Raw genomic sequence first — 20,522 nt, forward strand, 5'->3', positions numbered from 1 at the left:
GAGGGTAAAATAAATAAGATGAAACCAGAAAGAGAGACAAACTATAAGAAACTCTTAACTATAGGAAACAAACTGAGGGTTGCTGGAGGGGAGGTGGGTGGGGGTATGGGTTAATTGGGTGATGGGCATTAAGAAGGGCACTTGATGTAATGAGCAGTGGGTGTTATATGCAACTGATGAATCACTGAACTCTACCTCTCAAACTAATAATACACTCAATGTTAATTAACTGATTTTAAATAAAATTTTAAAAATGCTAACAACAACAACAAAAGAATCACCTGCTTTAATCTCAGGTGCATTGTGCACATAAAGCTGCATTCACCACTCCAGCTAGGTGACAAGTCCATGCCTACAACCTGCACATTTCACGGAACAGAAAGACAACCAGTATTTAAATATGGAATAAATGAAACAAGTTTAGAAGTCTAAGACATATGGGGTGCCCAGGTGACACAGTTGGTTAAGCGTCTGACTCTTGGTTTCAGCTCTGACCCGTTATCTCAGGGTCCTGAGATTGAGCCCTGTATCAGGCTCCCCACTCAGCTTGGACTCTGCTGGATATTTTCTCTCCCTCTCCCTCTGCCCCTCCCACTCGTGCTTGCTCTTTCTCTCCTTCTCTCTCTCTTTCAAATAAATAAATCTTAAAAAAAAATAAGTCTAGGGCATTTATCCCACAAAGAGAACCTACTCAAACTCTCTCCTCCTATGCAAGAAAGGGGTTATTCATTGATTTATTGTTATCACCATCACCAGATTCATATTTCTACCAATAATAACTACTCTTTACTGCTTACCTACTAAGTACCGGTTGCTCTGCATACATTTATCTCATTCAATCCTTACAACATCCATTTGGAGTAGGAATTACTAGCCTGTTTATGGATGAAGAAACATAATCTTGGGCTATTACAGCTAGAATAACAGATTTATTCATTTATCCATGTAACAAATACTCACAAATTTTCTGCAGTAATTGAGGCTCTGTGTTAGTGTCTTTGGAGGCTGAAACAGACTCTGACTGTGTTGAAAAGAAAGGGATTCATTAAAGAATGTTAAATAGCTCACAGAATCCTAGGGAGATATGGCTATGCCAACAGGGACAAAGCCTTAAAGTCACATCACAGACCCAATCTGGTGAGGAACGGTCACACTGACTTCACTATCATGGGCACTGAAAGATGCCATCAGCAGCATGACCACTGCTACCCTGGGGGCTTTGTCTTGCTGCTCTGTCACCTCTAGCAAAGAGAATCTTTGCTGTTCTTGCTGCCTTGCATCAGCTTTCCATTCAAGGCCTCATTTGGGGCATCTTTTTGGAAGAATATAAGTCACATGTACACATCTTAACTATAAAGAAAGCTGGAAACATGAGTGTCCAGGAACTTCTATAGTAGAAGGTGGGATGGGTCTTCAAAAAAGACTCAATTCTCAAAATATAGAAAGGGACTTCAGATACTGGTACATCCAAAACAATAACGCACGACCACTACATTGAGTCCTTGACCTCCAGGCACTTACAAACTGACAGGAGAAAAGAGGCACACAAATGACCACAGTATGTAAGATATGCCACCAAAGTGATCTGGACAGAGTGTCACCTGTGGGGAGAGGTAGGAGATCAGTTCTGGCTGGAGATAACAGGACAGACTCAAAGAATGGGTCGTACTGCTATTGGGTCTTTTTTTTTTTTTATTTCAAGATACTTTAATTTTAAAACAGGTCACAACACTAAGCTTCCAGCCTGCTCTGCCAGTGTTCAAGCTACAAACACTTGCTCAGCAGCGGAGGGGCATGCCTTAGTAGCATGTTTGAAAACTGAATAAAAATCCATATAAAACAAATATTCAAATAGTTTCCATAGGAACACAGATAAGTGACCCTAACCTCCTAGTTTTCCAACCTGTTTCATCCGTGCCAACCCTACTTACAGACATTTCAAAACTAGCAAGAATTAAGTTAAACGGTCCCCCCAAGTCCCCCAATTCAAGCTAAACTCGAAGGTAACAGCTACAGGAGTGGCACCTACACGTTGATGCTGGTGGAGGCACAGGAGGCCAGGGGGCGATTCAGCCCACTCTCACAGGCACAGGACACAGGCAGGCTGCTGACATCCTGCTCTGCCACTTTGGCCGGGAAGTCGTGGTTCTGGATCTGCTGCATCAGTTGCCATGTCAGCCCCAACATCACATAGTAGATAGTCGGCCTCTCCTGGAACCCATTGAAAGTAGAAGCAGCAGCAACAGTGTAAGCACCCACGTTTTCAAAGACCATCCAATCGCCCACATGCATCTCAGGCAAGTCGCAGCCCTGGACAATGAGATCCAGGCTGTCACATGTTGGTCCCCATATGCTGGTTGAATAGTACTTCTCATCTGGTTTGGGTCTCTTCTGCAGAAGGGGCTTCACGTGGGCATGATCATAGAGGATGCAATTAAATGATCCATACACTCCATCGTTCATGTAATACATAAAGGTTTGTTCACTCGACTCATCTTCATCATCAGAGCCTGTCTGTTCCTTTAATACAAGTTTTTTGGCAATGATGTTAACTGCCAGCATAAAGGCTGAGGCAACATAGTATCTGCCGGGCTCTGCTATGATTCGCACCCCCGAGTCGGCTGGGAAGTACTTGTCCAGGGCTGGGTTGATCACACTGGTGATCTCTTCAAATTTAAGCTTTACATCCTCAGATCCAGGAGAGCCACCACCAATGTCAAGCAGATACATGTTGAAACCAACCTCAGCTCCCATATCAAAGACACAGCGGGCATCAGAGATGGCTTGCACGAAGATCTCAGGATCGGTGCGGCCACTTCCCACGTGGAAGCTGACACCAATGACATCAATATTTAGCTCTCTTGTCTGTTCCAAAAGAAGCCTGCTGATTTTGAGTGTGGCACCACATTTAACACTGAGGCGACAGACTGCTTTGGAATCATCAGTGGCAATCCGCAAAACCAACTTTGCCTTTGGATGCGCCCTGGCAACTTTCATCAATTCAACTTCACTATCGAAAGTCATCAGCTGGCCTCCATTGTTGGCAGCGTACTTAATCTGAGACACTTGTTTACAAGGATTTGCATAGATAATCCTCTCTGGAGTCACCCCAAGACTTTGTACCAATTGTATCTCGGTCTTGCTGGCACAGTCAAATCCTGTCCCAATGGTGGCAAGGGTCTTCACTATGGTTCTGCTATCATTGCATTTGACTGCATAAAAGGGGGTGACCCGAGGAAGAGCTTTTAACCATCTCAGATGTTTCTTTAAAATGTCTCCCAGGTCGGTGACATAGAAGGCATCCTTAACATCAGGAGACGAAACTTCATTAATTTTTTGGTCCAGAATATCCTTGGCAGTAAAGCCTTCATCGAGGAAATGGCAGTCTAAATCTGCATTACTAAAGTTGTTCATGGTTTCTTGAAGTTCCTCCGAAATGTAACAAAATGGAAAACTAAGAGATGGAATTTAAAGAAATTATTGCCAGTTTCTCACAAAGGCAATTCTCTGGAATTCCAAGTCCCACTGAAGATGTGTGTGCCCTCGATGCAGCAGTGGAAATGTTCTGATCAACAGAATTTGCTTGTCCACCTGAGAGCGCACGTGTGCCGGGCGGGCCAGCCCCATGGAGATGCCGCCCCCGAGCGCGCAGGACCGCGGGCCGCCCCGCCGCCCCCATCAGCCGGCCCGTGGCCGCCTCACTCCCTCCGGTGGAGGACCGCCGGCCCGAGGTGGCGCTGGAGCTCTGGCAGAGGGGCGGCGGCGGAGGCTGAGGGGACTCACCAGCTGTTGGGTCTTAAAGAGTAGTAGAATTGGGATAGATAACAATGGGGAGTAGGTCAGATAGGAAAGGCAATTCAAAGAATGAGGCAGCCAGGCAAAAAAGCCTGAGGTGTGTTGGCAGGGGTGAGTATTCAGATTGTGCTGAGAGGGAGAGGAGAGAGGTAGAGAAGAGCAGGTCTGTTGCAGAGAGCTAGCTGTGAGAAGATAAATGTGGCTGTGGGAAAGGAAAATAAGGAATAGATAAACTCAGGAGTAATCATGAAGAGGAAACAAATGAGCTTATTTCTCCTTTTGGCACCTGTCCCGGTTGGGACTCCTTATTTGTGTCTCTGATGACTTAAGTAACATCTGTCTCCTCTGTCAGCCAGCGGCCACCAGGAGACAGGGACCATATCTGCTATGCCCCCTCCTCATATACCCAGAGCTTTGCACAGTGCCAGTTGAATAGAAGGAGCTCAGTAGATATTTACTTAGGGGAAGACAGGTTGATAAACAAGCAGACTGATATGTAATTTGATAGAGAAAAGGAAATGAAAATAACAGATAATTCTGAGGTTTGGGTCATACAGAAGTCTTCTTGACATATTGAATTTGAGGTTAAAAAGGGACATCTCAGGGGAAATTTTCCAGTGAGTTTTTGGAGACAAGGGAAAAATGATTTCTAGCTCAACAGAATTAGACAAGTAAGTCTGTTCTATATAAATGTTCAATGGCTAACATATCTCAAGCATGCATTGCTGTGATGACATATTGCATATGCAGTATAAAAAATTGGCTTGGGGAAGAAATGATGTTTAAATATTATCTTTTATTTCACATTACCCATGCCACTGTTCATACATTCCCCTGACAGGTACAAATATTCTGACAGTGTTCTGTGGTCTGAGTGGAGAGCTGTATCTCCTTGGACAAGCTTTGTTCTACTGCCTGTCCTCCTACACCTGCAGTATGAAACAGAGTAAGAGTGAACTCCCAACTGAGGTTGGGAGAGGAAAAAGAATGTATGTTAAAGATCCAGCCCCAAGTCCCCCTGGGTGCAGTATAAGAAGGTCCTAAGCCATAATTCATATCAAGAGCTGATTAATTTTTCATGGTGAGGCTCTTAGTGTGTGTGTTTGTTTTTCAGTCTTGCTCTCTGGGGTCGAGTGACTCAAGCAGGGTTTGGTGGTTAATAGGGGCACGGGATTTAAGGAATAGTGCAAGAGCTGGAGGGTTTCCACCAAGCTCCCCTGGTAACACAATGAGGTGATAGGGAGCATTTTATAAATTAATCTGCTTCAGCCAGAAAAGGAGGCAGAACTGTTGCTTCCTTACAATTAACTATTTCTCTCCCAATAATAAGAAAAATAAATGATATATGTCTACTATGTCTCCCCTAAATTCAGGTATACATAAACTACTGCATCTGGATCATAGAGATCTCAGAAGAAACTAATTGTCCTGGCTAGTAAACAGGGACATGTCTGAAGAAGGGAAAACAAGGCAGTGGGTATTTGCAGCTTTGAGCTTCCCAGCAGCCTTTATTTTGGCAACAGAATGCAGCCTTCCCTTGGACAGTTGCACCCTCTTGGTCTCATTCCAGGCTACCAGGATGGGCATGTGGCAGAGATCCAAGAGCACTGCACCCCTGGCTGGCGAGGTTGGTTTAGGGATTGGCACATTTCTCATCAAGTCAGAGAAAACCCTGGAGTCTATAACTACACTTATTCTGAGGTAGTTTATGTCTGAGTCCAGCCTCATAACATAGTTATATCAAAAGGGTATAAAAAGTTTCTTTTGAAAATGAATTTACCCCAAAGCTCTCTGTTTACACTTTAAGACCACACTAAACACAAGTGTTATGGATGGAATATTTGTGTCCCCCAGAATTCAGATGTTGAAATCCTAATCTCGTATGTGACGGCTCTGGGGAGGGTTGGTCTTTGGGAGGTGATCAGGTCTGAGGTTGGAGTCCTATGAATGAGATTAGTGCCCTTATAAGAAGAGAGAGGAGAGTTTGCTCCCTCTCTCTGCTCTCTGACATGTAAGGATACAACAAAGAGACAGCCTCTGCAAACCAGAAAGAAGGTCCTCACCAGACACTGGATCTGTTGGTGTCTTGATCATGGATTTGCCAACCTGAAGAGTGGTGAGAAATAAATGTCTGTTGTGTAAGCCACCCAGCCTATGGTATTCTGTTTTAGCAACCCAAACCGACTAAGACAACAAGCTACTTTGTATGAGAATTACTTGCGTATTTATGTGTTCCCTCTCACTGGGCTATGGATGCAGGGGACAAACACCACATCTCTCTCTCTTTTTTAAATCTTATATTCCCAGAGCACTAGCCCAGTGCTGCACACACGAAATTTTTAGATACATTTGATTAAAATGTGTCAACCTCAGCTTTGCCCAAGCATGGGTGATGGAGCCCCTAAAATGGATTGACATCATGGTAAACTGCTCTTCAGAGAGATTCTACAACTTACCCAAGATTTCATTTCATGGATATATCCTAAAATAGGTAACTTTATAGAAACATTCCTTCATTTTCTGAAGTCTTCTATGAGATACCTTCAGAACTAAAAAGCAAAATGCTTTGCTTCCTGAGGAAAGAATATTTTTTCCCTAGTGGATAATAGTATCTGTGTAAATGACCCTATTTCTTTCTTTGCTTTGGCCATCAGAAAACTCTGAGGTGAATTTACTGCTCAATTATTGTAACTCTGTAAGATCTTTTTAGTTCCCTCATCTTTATTTTGTACTTGTTCTAATTTACATTTCTCTGGCCCTGTTATTCAATTTTAAACTTATATTTTATTATATGTATTTCCTGTATTGTTTGTTGGACAAGGTATGGGATATTAATAAGCCAGTTCTGGCTCAAAAAATGCAATTTTTTCAGTGTATGGATGCTTGAGATAACAGTGCTGAGTGTCTAGAACAAGGAGCTCTTTGCTTGACTATTAGGTGGAAAGATTTGTTCTCCTAAAACGTAACTCCTGTTCTGGAGGTGGTAAGAGTTCTTTGCTGGGCTTCTGCCCTGGACCAGCAATGAGTGATTCAACCTTGTCAGGTTCACTTTTCTAATATGGAGTTGGCATTGCTCACTGCTCAACTCCATTTGGATCAATGGGTTAATGTTTGAAATCATTTTGAATGTGAAAAATTCTGGGTTGTTCCTATCTTAGTTGCGATGTTAATCCTTGTCTTTGTGACAGATGAGTGTGCTTAAAGTCTTTCTGTTCTATGAAACCATTTCCTTTAAAAGTCTGCTGAAGTCACCAGAAAAATAGGTAGAGCCATCTACCGGCAAAAGGGAACCCAATCTGGACATCTGAATATGACTCAGAGACACCAAACAAGAGACATAGAAAGAGGTTGGGGGCAAGAATTTAGAACTTGCAGGGACACTGGATCATCAAGATTTCTAGGAGAAATTATGGAAACATCTGCAAGGTCAGGGCAGGAAGTCCAGGGCTACTTCTCAGAGAGGGAAGTGCCTTTCTTGGGACTGCTGTGGCAACGCTGAAATGCTGCATAACCCAGGGCCTGGGAGGCCTGCTGAACACCAGGGAGTAGATGCTGGGAAGGACGAACCGTCCATCAATCCAACTCCAAGTCCTTCATCCACATAGAGGAGAGGACAAGCCTTAGGACTTTGGGACCCAGTGAATTGTGTTAGCCTGGCCAAGACATAGCTCACCATTAATTGCATTACAATGAAGAATCTGTGTTCAGGAAATCTCTTGAGTGGTTCTACTTCTGTTCCCACCTAGGCTTTGCCAATTGTGCTCTGCGAAGGGCGAACCAAAGGATAAAGCAAACAAAGGTCAATTGATGAATTATAATCAGTTGTGAAACTTTGCAATTTTGGTGCTTGAAAAATACAAAGACTATAAAATGTCAGCTGAATAACAGATAATTGGCCAGAAAAATACATCAAAGAGGGGCTTGGACTGCTTTGGGTGTGTAAGGAGTGCCTCCCTTCAGCACTATGGGGGTGTGATGAGGCAGGACTGGGGTGGGAGCTGGACAACTGGGGACTCACTCCAAGTCCTGCCAGCTCAGCAAAGAGTCTCCTGCTTCTCTGGGCTGGCTCACCTAGCCCACATCCCACCCTTCTCTGCTTGTTGTACAACCTTTCACACTGTTCCCCAGAAGAGCTCACTTTCAGTGTTACCACTTAGAATCACACTTACCTTTGTGACCCTCACCCTTTACATCAATCCAGCTTTGTTCAGCTTGACAGATGACCCAGCCTCCTGGTGTTCCTTAAATAATGAGAGAACATTTGCTGTCTGGAAATATCAGCCTGCATCCAAATTTAAAAAAGAAAAATAGGAGAGGAAAGCATTCAAACAAAACTCTTGGAACTGGGCTCCTGTGGTAATACACCAAATAAAGGAAAACAGGAAAGCAATTGCAATATTAAAAATAGATGACTTCCTGCATGTAAATTCTTCACTGACCTTGTTGATTAGAGTGTGGTCAATGTTTGCTGGCCTGCCACCTCCTGACTTCATGAGGGTTCATACCAAGGGACAGTTCTTCAGGATTCAGAAGTCCCCCTCTCCCCATTTTAAAAGCATTTGCTTATAAATTTGCTTATTGGCATCAAACCTTTTCTCCTTGGTCCTCAATGCCTATCAGAGATCAGTTCCTTATCCTTTTTTTCACTGTTGTATCTAAGGAGAATTTACTGAATATTGAGAATAACTCAGAGGACCCTGGAGCAGAGATGGTACCTGTGCATAACACTATGCACCATGATATCTGCATCTACTGCCCACATGGTGTGAAAGTAGTAATGGAGAAAATAATGCATCATCCTGCTGAGAGAGCATTCCTTCACTCAGTGAATATTTAATGAGCACATACTATATGCCAGGTACTGCTCTATACACTTGGGACATATCTGTGCCCTCAGTAAGCTTATATTGTAGTTAGATAAAACAACAATAAAAAATAAGCATAGTAAGTCAGTAAATGACATAGTATAAGATAGATGTATAACAAAAAAAAGGACAAAAGTAGGGTAAGGAGGACTGGGCTGGTGGGTGGTATTAAATAAGGTCGGGTGGGCCTTGGGAAGAAGGTAATGTATAAGCAAAGGCAAGTAGCTAGGCAGATCTCTCAAGAAGGTGTCCAGGCTGACACAGCAGCCCAAGCAAAAGTACTGAGGCAGAACCATTTATTGGTCACCCTGAGGCTTGAATTCCCTCTCTTCCACTGTCAGGGAGGCCTCAGACAAGACAGTTGTTCTCCATGGGCCGCAGAGAGGATGACTTCGAAGCAGCAGGAAAAACAATTAAGATGGTTTCAACAGGGACAGCTCTTTGGAACTGGGCTGTGCCTGGGTGAAAAGGAGGGGTAAAAAGTTTTTTGTTTTTTGTTTTTTTTAAAAAGGAGCGTGTTCCAAGATTCCACTCCCTGAGTAGAGAGTAAGAACTGGAATCTAAAGGGCACACCCAAAACAAATCAGCAGGAGACAAGGAGCCCGGGTCATAGGGTTTTGATTCCTCATGCAGTTACAAGTACTGCTTGGTGTCTTGTGAAGCACTCGTGGAATTTGGCCTTGGATCACAGAATTTTAGGACTGAATTGTTTCTTCCTAGCTGTGCTTATTCACTAATCCCCTTCTCTGCATCACCTTGGTCCCTGGAGTTCTCTTAAGCATTTTCTGTTCAGGGCCACTCTTGAAACTAGATTTAGCCATGGGATGATCAGTAGCTCTTGGCACTGCTCCCTCCTCTCTCCACCAAGGCAGATTAATTTACTGTAATCTGAGGTCCTGGGGGAAATTCATACCCATGGTTAAAGAGGCATGGGAGTGGCCAGAGCCTGGGAACTCAGGTATTTATCAAAAAGCATTTGATTTTCTCCCATAGCCATTATGGTTTAATGATGAGAGAGAGAGAGAGATGGAACTAGAAGTATGTGTATTTAAAACCCTCCCAAAAGTGCCTGGGTGGCTCAGTCATTGAGCGTCTGCCTTTGGCTCAGGTCATGGTCCCAGGGTCCTGGGATCGAGCCACACATCGGGCTCCCTGCTCGGCAGGAAGCCTGCTTCTCCCTCTCCCACTCCCCCTGCTTGTGTTCCCTCTCTCACTGTCTCTCTCTCTGTCAAATAAATAAATAAAATCTTTAAATAAATAAATAAATAAATAAAACCCTCCCAGCTACGCATCTTTCTTGGAAGAAAGTCAACATCCTTAAATGTCTTCATGATTCTGGTCTACCTTTCCAAGTCCCCCTCCTCACTAACTGAACACCCTGGCACTTGTCTGAGGGGCTCTGCTTTCTATCGCCTCCAGGTACATGTACCCGCTATCCTAGAAGACTCTTTGAGCCCCCTCCTCACCTGGCTAAAGTCTTCTTATCCCTCAAGCGCCAGCTTAGTCAGTCCTGCCCTGAGGAAAGATTTCCTAACCCCCTAAACTAGACTGGGCCCTTATCCTTCCAGAACTTAGCATGGCACTGGGCCCATAGTAAGTGCTCAATAAAGATTGCTGCTTTATGAATTCATTTGATGGATGAATGAAAGAGCAAATGAATAGAAAGAGAAGCTAAGATCAATGTGAATTTTTATAACTGAGGACCAGGAGGACAAAGAGAAGGAATGAAGAACGAAAGAAAATAAATTCTTTAAGGTCTGAAGGGCTTTTGCATAAGGCCATATTCAGGCCAGGTCAACCAGGTCAATCACCAGAGAAAGCAACGGGGATTTGTTCTAAGACATTCATTTTCTGGATTTCTGTTGAAAGTAACATTGTTAGCCTGTTAGCTGACACTGAAAATGAGCTGGATCCCCCATCAGGGCTGAAGGGGATAACACAAGGGCTAACCAGGAAAGTTAAACATATCCAACTTGAAGGGGTAAAGAAACTAAATTCAAGAACATAATTTCAACTTTTTGCTCTGTCTTGATCCACTGTGGTGGTGATCTTGGGCAAGTCACTTAACCTTTTGAATTATACTTTTATTGTCCAAAAAAGTAAACTAGGGGCCATTTGGGAAAAAAGGATATTAGCCAAGCTTATGTATGACCAAAGGTCCCACACAATAGTGGTATTATTAATGATCACCAAAGCTATCCCCAGCTGTTCCCTGTAAGGTTTTATTAGTCCCACTGCTGTTTCCTGATTCGTTTCCATTCAGGAAGCTTTGAAATAATGGTTAGCAGAGGGGCACATTGCAAAAATAAAAATTTTCACTCTTAACTTTTCCATCCACTTTAATCCCACTGCCCATCCTTCCTCTCTCTCCAGCTTCAGCTGGAGTCCTGCCATTCCTGTGATCAATCATGCACTGGGGAGAATATTACTCGTGGTGGAGGTGAGAGGGTGGGGGCAGGGGGAGCTCTGGGCCAGCATGACTGTTGAGTATGATGTCCTTTTGTGGTGCCCTCAAAAACAGAAGTGAGGAAACAGGCCATCATTTTTCATGTGGCTTTATAATGGATGCTGATAATGCAAAACAGCCAGGCAGCTCTTGTCGCTCCAGTGAAGTACTGAGTCAGCTGTTGGGGGCCAAGTCGGAAAGGGAGTTTCCCTGTGTGACTTGCCCTTCTGCCAGGGATCTCCCTGCAGTGACAACTGCCCACTTGCTGATGGAGCCTGACATTTGCCCTCGGAAGGCACACAGCCTCCTACCTTATACACATTGACAGTTTGGGGCCTCTAGGGGGAGCTGCAGACTCCTCTCCTTTCCAGCCACTTGCACCTGTACTCCCCAAGCCAGGCACACTATTTGGATGCAGATGCTTAGAGGGTGGAGCTTTTGGCATGATGGCGGGTGCTGGCCCTTGAGCCAATCACTGTGACAGAGGAAATGTAGCATTCTGGTTGGCCAAGCCTAGGTCACCTGCCCGTTATTGGTTGGAAGAGAGGCAACCTAAGCCATATGCATGCCACAGTGAAGCATGATTCCAGAGTGAAGGGAGAGGAAGTGTGATGGGCACAATAGCGACCACTAGAATTATGTCTCTTATTTCTCTGCATTCCCATGCTTTTGCCCAAGGAAAGATTCCATCAATATGGGTTTACTGGCAAGAAAACCTGTGAATCCACAAATTAACACATGATAAAAGCCATGCACAGGCAGAGCTCCATGAAAACCCTTAAAAACAAAACAAAACACCTTTTCTCCACCAGATACTCACCTAAGAAGATGTCAAGCCAAAAGAATGGCATTACTAAAATAAAGTAGACTGATCCAACTTCTCAAACCCACTTATCCACACCCTCTCCTTCTGACCTTTGCTACTCTTCAAGGTCACAATGGCTTCTCTGTTGCTACATCAAGGGCTCATTTCTCACGCCTCATCTAACTTGCCCTTTCAGCAGCACTGGATCCAGCTGATAACTTTCTTCTTGAAAACTTGTCTTCCCTGGGCTTTTAGGACATCACACTGGCTTTGTTTTCTTCCTACCTCACTGGCCATTCATTCTTGGATTCTTTTGCTGATTCTCCTCATCCCTTCAGTCTCTGAATGTTCAGTGTCCAGGGATCAGTAATTGGACCTCTACTTTTCTGTCTATGCTCACTCTTTAGGTGCTCTCATCCAGTTTGTCTTTACTACCGTCTGTGTGCTACAACTCCAGTATGAACCCCAGATCTTATATCTATAGTCCTGGTTGATATTTCTACTTGAATATCTAGTAGACATCTCCAACCTATCCCATGTTAAATTGAGGCCATAATAGCTCTCCTTCACACTACTATCAAAAGAAACAGTTCCTCCAATAATCCAGTCATTCAAGCAAAAATCTATCATGCTGTTCTTGACTACCCCCTCTCCCCACCTTATACTCCCTATCTTGTCCATCAGAATATTCTATAGGCTCTATCTTAAAAATATATTCAAGATTGAATACACTGTCCTCTGCTACCCCCTACTCCTAACAGGTTCCCTGCTTTTGCCTTTGTCTCCTACCCCATATTCATCCTCATGGCTCAGTCTCAACATGATAGCCACACTGATTTCATTAAAATATTAGTCAGATCATGTCAACTTTCTGCTTAAAAATCAGTGTCCTCAGAGTACAAGCTAAGTTCTTAGTACCTGTAGGTGGACCTATGTTAATCTGCCTCTAACTTATCTTGCTCACTATATCTGTTGTTAATCTCACCCTATTCCCTGCAGTAGCCACTCCACCCCCTTCTTCAGATATTCCAAGCATGCTTCTACCTTAGGGCCTTTGCACTTGCTTTTCCTGCTTCCTGGAAAGCTCTTCTACCACATGGCTTACTCCTTAACTTCTTTAAGTCTTTACTCCAAAATCACCTTCTTGGAGAGGTCTTTTCTAGAAAGCCTGTCCAAAATTCAACGCCTTCACTCTTCTTGTCCACCTTCCCTTCTTGTTTTTTTTTCCCTTTTCTTTTATCACTATCTAACATTCATATATTATTTTTACTTATTTTATCTTGTGCATTATGTCTTCTTCCACTAAATCATTAGTTCCCTGAGGACAGAGCTATTTTTGTTTGTTTTTATCATTAATATCTTCTTAGGACCTACAATAGTCCTTTTACATGAAAAGGAAAGTAAACAAAGTAACATAATTGTACAACTAAGATTTGAGACCCTTGAAACCCATGCTCTATATTTGGGCTTGGCTTTTAATTAAATTCAGTCATGGGGCAGGATTGGTTTCCAAGTCTCCTGGACCATTCTTGGTCTAGAGGAAGCCAGGAATATTTTCTATTCATGTCATTTACTAGCTCAAAAGTTTTCAATAGCTTCCCTATTGCCTTAGGGATCAAATTCATCCCTCCATCATCTGTGCTTTTCCAAGGTCATCTCCTGTATCAGCCCTATATTTGTCTTCTCCAGCTAAATTGGTCTATCCACTAATCCCCCAAATTATCTTCCTCCATATTATTTCTTCTCCCTTTTTTCTCATCTGAAATACCCTCCTTTATCTCCTCCATCCATCCATGCAAGCCCACCCCATCTTTCATGATCTATTTCCTTCTCTACCTGCTGACATCCAACTCATTTATTTAATTCACATGGTGCCTCCTTTATAAAGTCTTCCTTGAACACTCCAGATGGAATGAAATGCTCCTTATCTAGTAATTTTACAGTATTTTTTTCTATGCTTACTCCAGCTTGTTTCACAGTTCCATAGTGAAGCAGTAAAGTAAGGGTCCACAGCAGTCTGCAGTCTAACATAACTGCGTTGATTCAAATCCAGGTCCTGCCACTAACTGGTTGTATGACCTTGGGCAAGTAATATAACCTCTCTGTGCCTCAGTTTATTTCTTTGTAAAATGAGGACAATAATCACCTTTCTTAAGGAGTTTTATGAGGATTAAATGCACTAATATGTAAAATACCTAGAATAGTGTCTCTACTCTGAATGTTTGCTATTATTGTGGTGGTTAGCAATCTATTTTCAGTCCACTTGATTTTTGGGGGTGTGAAACATAACAGCTGGATTTATTTCTAGTTGCTTAAAATATATACCTTAATTTTATTAAGTAATAAGTATACCATTTTTTCTGTTTTTCCCAATTGAAGGTACAGGTCAATTGACTCCATTATAGGGAATTCTTGGTACTATAAACAATTTCATTAATTTTTTTTCTGCATACACAATATACAACCACAATGCAAGGGTGAAGTTAACTTGAATTGACTTCAACCCCCATTTATTGAATTAACCCACTGTGAGGAACAGAAACATGAAGACAGGGTCCTTCCTTAAACCACTGTCTATTCAGAAAGATCAACATATTCACAAATAATTTCCCAATATCTGTTAAATGCTACATACTATATAGTTCTTTTATTTCTATTTTTAGATTTCAGCTTTCCTCAATATCTAAATCATAGCTTTTTTATAATTTTGAATCCAGGATGCATTAGTTCATTTCCACCAGTTTTAATGTGGGGATACAAGACATTAGTTGTCGTCTATTACTGCCTACTTAATGAAATTATTTTTGAAACCCTGACTGTTAACCTTTAATCCTGAGGCCCATGCATAGTTTCCATATTCAGATAAATGATTAACTCACTTACCAGTGTTCTTGGCTCAGCCTGAAACTTCCAGCCTAGTTCAGAGACTGAGGAGTTTCCAGAATCATCTCCCCAGGCTTCTCCTGAGACACATCTCTGGCTGCCTCATTTGTCTTCCCTTTCCTGGTCATCCCCCCCACTCCTTTTCTCCCACCCCTCTTCACTCTCCCAGGAGGTACAATGCATCTGGTCCTCATTGTGGTGATCATTCAACTTCACAGTTATTTTTATAGATGTTTAATCGGGTATACAGGTGAAAAGATGAAAAGTAAAGGGTGCATCTTTCTAAATATTTATTCAAAAAACAAATTCAGCAATATTCAGTCTAGGCTCTTGTCTTCCTCAGGGGCATTGCGTCAACATCCTCTGTTCAACAATGGCCTGAGACACTTGGCCCCTGAAGGTGAATCCTGGAACTACTGCTTAATACCCATGAAATTAATTGTTTTTTCACACCTAATAGTATCCTCACTCTCCACTCTGAGTAAACAGACTCTGAAGTGGTTTATATGCCAGGTTGTTTTCCTTCTGAAAGATAATCCTTAAAGTAACTTCAGAAAACAGAAGGGCAACTCCAGAGATAAAAAAGGAGGCCATGATTATGTTAAAAGGTTTTCAGTAGGCTACTATGCTATTCACAAAAGTTATAAAATAATTTTCCACCAGTTACTAATTTAAAAATAGTTTAGAGCAATTAGACTTATAAGGAAAGATGCCAGTCATTTTTCTCATGGTAGTTAAGATAAAACAAAGTACTCTATAGTCTGCTACAGGTCACTTTAGGATATAAAACACTAAGTATTTAACTGTTGAAAGGGACAAAGAGATATCAAATAATGGCATGGATTAAAGAGGTTGTGGTAATGGCTCGTCTTCCTAAAAATCAATAAGACTGGCCAAAAGAGAATGGTCCTTCCATATTGCTTTGGAAATCCTCCAGTATGTAAGCTTCACCTTTAAGGTATCTCTGAGGTCCAAGGTCAGGGATTGTGTCAAGCTTCCCAAGTGTACTCAATGCCCTTGGTCCCAGGCTAATAATGACAAAGGGAAGGAGCCATACAATTTAAGAATCTAGCTTGAAGTAGTAGAAAAGAAAACATAAGAACCACTAAAATTCATCTCTGGAAGTTTAGAAGACTAGTTTTCTCAATGAGGCCATAACAAACTATGACCACAGCGTTTTGGTGGACAGAGCCCTCTCTTTTATCAAGTATTTGAACATCCCAATAAAATGGCTATACCATTTACAAAAGATTAGAGGAATCCACATGATTCCCCAGACCAAGAACTACTGAGAGGATGTGAAGTTCAATCAATGACCCCGGGGGATAAATAAAAGAGGAATTCAAGATCACAAATCTCAAAGAGATGAATGAGATCGATGAGACCTTCGTGGGCAGAAAGAGACACAGAGCAGCAGAGATCTCTGTCCACGGTTCTCAGAAAAATGAAGTTGTGTTAGACAAGACTGAACTACCAGAGAGGATTTGACTGCAATTTCCAAGGCCCACATAAAAGAGGGAGGGAACCCATCTGTTTTGTGGAATGGTTTTCTGGAACTTCCTCAAAGTGAAAAAGAACCCTACTTAATTAGTCAAAGTCTATCAGATGCACACCTGAAAGGACGCTAAAGCCAACATTCATTAAAATGAGGGTCAGGTTCTCGGACCTCAGTGAAAGGCACTGGAACTTTTGCCAGAAGGTGGTATATTGGTGCTTTTTTGTGGGGGAAAGAAAGGTCTCTGGATGACAACTGACATTAATGCATAAAAGTACCAATCAATTAAAATAAAGAAAGAAAACCAACTGTGTCAAATGTTTTTATATTACCTTATTTAATCATCTCAACAATATGTGAGGTTCCCAAGGAAACTGAGGCTCAGGGAAGCAAAGCAGGTTTACCAGTTTTACCTAGTTAGTAAGTTTCTACCCAGAATTTATATCTAAAATAAAAAATAAAAATAAAAGTTTCTAGAGTCCCTGCTATTTTCATAACATGCTGCCTCCATATGGGGCAATAATCTCTGGGTGGATGACAGAGGAAAAGACAAAGGTAGTGCTTTGAAGAGAAAAACATGAAGCCTTTCTGTTACTGAACAGTAAGATAATTCCTGGAGGACGAATGGGTAAGCCATTTTGCATGTAGACGCTAGTGAGATCACTTTAATATGTCAGCTTTTGCTGGCTACAGAGCCCCATCAGTTGAACATCAGGACATCAACATCAGCTGAACATCTACTTCTTCTCCATTAAGATTCTCTCCCCTTTAGAATCTCCAAGAATTCCCAGGGTGCCATGGGCATAGCAGACTAATGCTATCCTTTAGTAACCCTGCTGCTGTTCCTCAGGTCCCAGCTGCTTATTCGCACACCTCAGGGCTCCACCAGCAGTACTGCCATCTCTCAGCTGTCTCCCCTACACTGAAGATTACTGAGCTACTTCTCTACTCCTCCCTATTCGGGCTACCTTCTCTGAGCTCTGGACTTATACATTCAAATACCTTTCAGACATCCCAACAGGATGTCCTAAACACATCGCAAACAGAACACATCCAAAAGAGAAATTATCTTCTCCAAAAATCTTCTTTGCCTCCTGTGGGCTGAATTTTGATGAATAAATGATACCAGCACTCACAGTGACTCAAGTCAGAAGCCTAGAATCACCCTACGTCCTCTTCAACCAGACATCAAGTCCTATCAGTTCTACCTTCCTCACAACTGTCTTATCATTCCTCCCTATTCCCTGGAGGGTGACTCGGTAAACCAAAGGCTCTTGGGCCACACCTACATTTTATTCACCTTGTTCCAGCCTCCTTATCTTCCTCCTCTTCACTGTCTTCCGTGTTTCTTACCAGGATCATCATTCCAAAATACATATTGTATCAAGTTACCACATTCCATACAATGCAACGTCTTAACTTTGGCATTTTAAAGCCCCTCATGATTTGCCCCTACTCATTTTTCCACCCCAAATTAAATCATTGGCCCATTTACACTTCCTTAAATCTACTGACCCCAAAATAGTATGCAGAGATGATACACACTGGAGCTCAGATGTAGACAGTGAATAATAGGGTTACATTTTCCAAGAACAAGAAAGTTAGATTATGCATAACTGATACGTCAAAGAAGAAACAAAGGATGGCTTGCTATTTGAAATGAGCAACAATATAGGGGATTGAAAATACTGAACTTCAGCAACTCTCTTAATCATATCTGTTTTCCTGTGTTCCATGTTCCAACTAATGAAAGGGTAATCAAAGCAAACAGCTTTGGAATGAAAATAACTTTATTAAGAATGTATGGACTGAATGTAATCTGTGTAAGAGGCGTGATTGTGAATGAATACCAGTGGAGATCAGAAACAAGACTGATGGTTTGATAAAAATCAATGGAGACTCAGAAACAGATGAAAATGATTAACACTGAGAGATAAAACAGCCTACTACAAAATCTGGGAGAAAATTCTATTAACTGTAAGGTGAATTGAAGTGTACTGGGAAAACAAAATGATTGTGCATTCCCACATGAAACAGAACTATTAGCAACCTGAGAGAAGGTAGCAAGACACACATATCCCTTTCTCTTGCTCAGGGACACAGAGTCATATTTAAGACTTACTGAAGACTTAAAGTCATATTCTAGATCTACTTGTAGACTACTAACTTCTCTAAGACAACATTGTGTGTGTGTGTGTGTGTGTGTGTGTGTGTGTATCTATCCTTATGCGGGTGTTTCTTTATACATAGAGTAGTAAGTAGAGGAATAAAGGTGTGAGTAGAAAGCAAAAGAGTCAATGCTAAGAATTATTATTTTTAAATAATAAGAAGATGGGTAAGAAGGAAAACATTCTTTTTATTTTTTAAGATTTTATTTATTTATTTGAGAGAGAGAGAGAGAATGAGAGATAGAGAGCACGAGAGGGAAGAGGGTCAGAGGGAGAAGCAGACTCCCCGCTGAGCAGGGAGCCCGATGCGGGACTCGATCCCGGGACTCCAGGATCATGACCTGAGCCGAAGGCAGTTGCTTAACCAACTGAGCCACCCAGGCGCCCAGAAGGAAAACATTCTTATAGCACTTAATATGCTAGGCATTCATCCAAGTGCTTTTTATATATTAATTAGTGTTTAGAACAACCCTGCATTAGTCAGAATACTAGCATAAGCTATGTTGTGGTAAAAATATAATAACTCCAAAATCTCCATTTTTGGCACTACACTTTATTTCTTGCTCATTCAAGGTTTGATTTGGATAAGAAGAGACTCTCCTGCACCTGGTAACTCAAGGATTCAGGTTCCCTTCACCTTGAGATACCACCCAAGGGCACTGTTGTACATAAAGAGAGGATGCAGAGGGCAAATGGGCTCTTACCTTCCCCAGTCTTGAAATAACATATAACTTTTCCACTCCCAGGCCATTGGCCAGAACTAGTCAAATGGCCCCAATCACAGCAAGGGAAGCTGGGAAATGTTGAGGAGCCCCTGGATATCCCAGTGAGCACCGTCTCTTTTACGACCATTATGAGAAAGATCATAGCATAACCCCCATGACTTTTACAGATGATGGGAAACTGGCAAACAAGTAAAAGTAATTTACCTAAATTCACAGTTAATAAGTGGTAGACCTGATACTTTAACCAGAAAAATTGATTCCAGAATCCATGCTTCTAAAAATTATATCATAATACCTTTCAAAAGTAATAGAAATAACCAGTTATTTCATTAATGGTTTATATCTGTGAAACAAACTGTGAATGGAGATAGAAAATCTCTTACAATCCCAGAGCCAGGTTACATAAGCACCAGCTGGACACTGGGAATTAGGCATAAAATGTACAATCACTTTTCTGTAGACCTGAGAAAGGACTCAACCAGAAGGCTAATATCCAGCAAGGACAATCAAGGGAGATCCTTGCATCCTGCTTATCAACAAACACATAGTCTAGAGATATCTCTCTTATTGAGGATGAGTAGCATGAAGAAAATCAACTCAAGACATATGAGAAAAGTACTGAAAATCCAAGATAAAGGAAATAGGAGATTGACAATATAGGAGTTTATTCTCTAGAGCAGGGGTGAACAAACTTTTTGTAAAGGTCCAGATGGTAAATTTTTTAAGCTTTGCCAACCATACTATTTCTGTCAAAATTACACAACTCTGCAAAAAGGCACAAAAGCAGTCATAGAAAATACATAAATGAAAGAGGTGAAGCTGTGTCCCAATAAAGTTTTGCTTTCAGAAACAGACTGAGAACTAGATTTGGCCCATGGACTGTAGTTTGCCAAACCTTGCTCTAAAGAAAAGGAAATTAAGAAATATAAATGATTAATAAACATTTGAAAAATATTCAATGTAGTAGGAATCCAAGAATTACAAATCTAAACAATGATGTAATTGTCTATCAACAAACAACAATAACAAATGAAGTTATTGTTAGAAGAGGTTCAGTGGGATGATTTTATATACTTCTGATAAGGGTGTGAATAGGCGAAATTTAGCCTGAAATTAATCTGCTGTAGAAAATTATATATATATATATATATATACACATACATATATATATATACACATATATACATACATATTATGTTAAATGAAATAAATCAGACAGAGAAAGACAAAGATTTTATGATATCACTTATACATGGAATTAAAAAGCCAAACTCAGAAATATAAAGTAGAATGGTGGTTGCCAGGGACTGGTGGTGGGGATAAATGGGAAGATGTTGGTC

General features: G+C 41.6%; 1 pseudogene; it reads right to left on the reverse strand.

The window, feature by feature from the left end:
* Nucleotides 1-1,730: 1,730 nt before the first annotated feature.
* Nucleotides 1,731-3,539, reverse strand: LOC112835788 (ornithine decarboxylase pseudogene; annotated as a pseudogene).
* Nucleotides 3,540-20,522: the final 16,983 nt, after the last annotated feature.

This window comes from Callorhinus ursinus, unplaced genomic scaffold (genome assembly GCF_003265705.2).
Source record: "Callorhinus ursinus isolate GAN/ISIS: 27379988/994484 unplaced genomic scaffold, GSC_fseal_2.0 scaffold4, whole genome shotgun sequence".
NCBI classification, from domain to species: domain Eukaryota; kingdom Metazoa; phylum Chordata; class Mammalia; order Carnivora; family Otariidae; genus Callorhinus; species Callorhinus ursinus.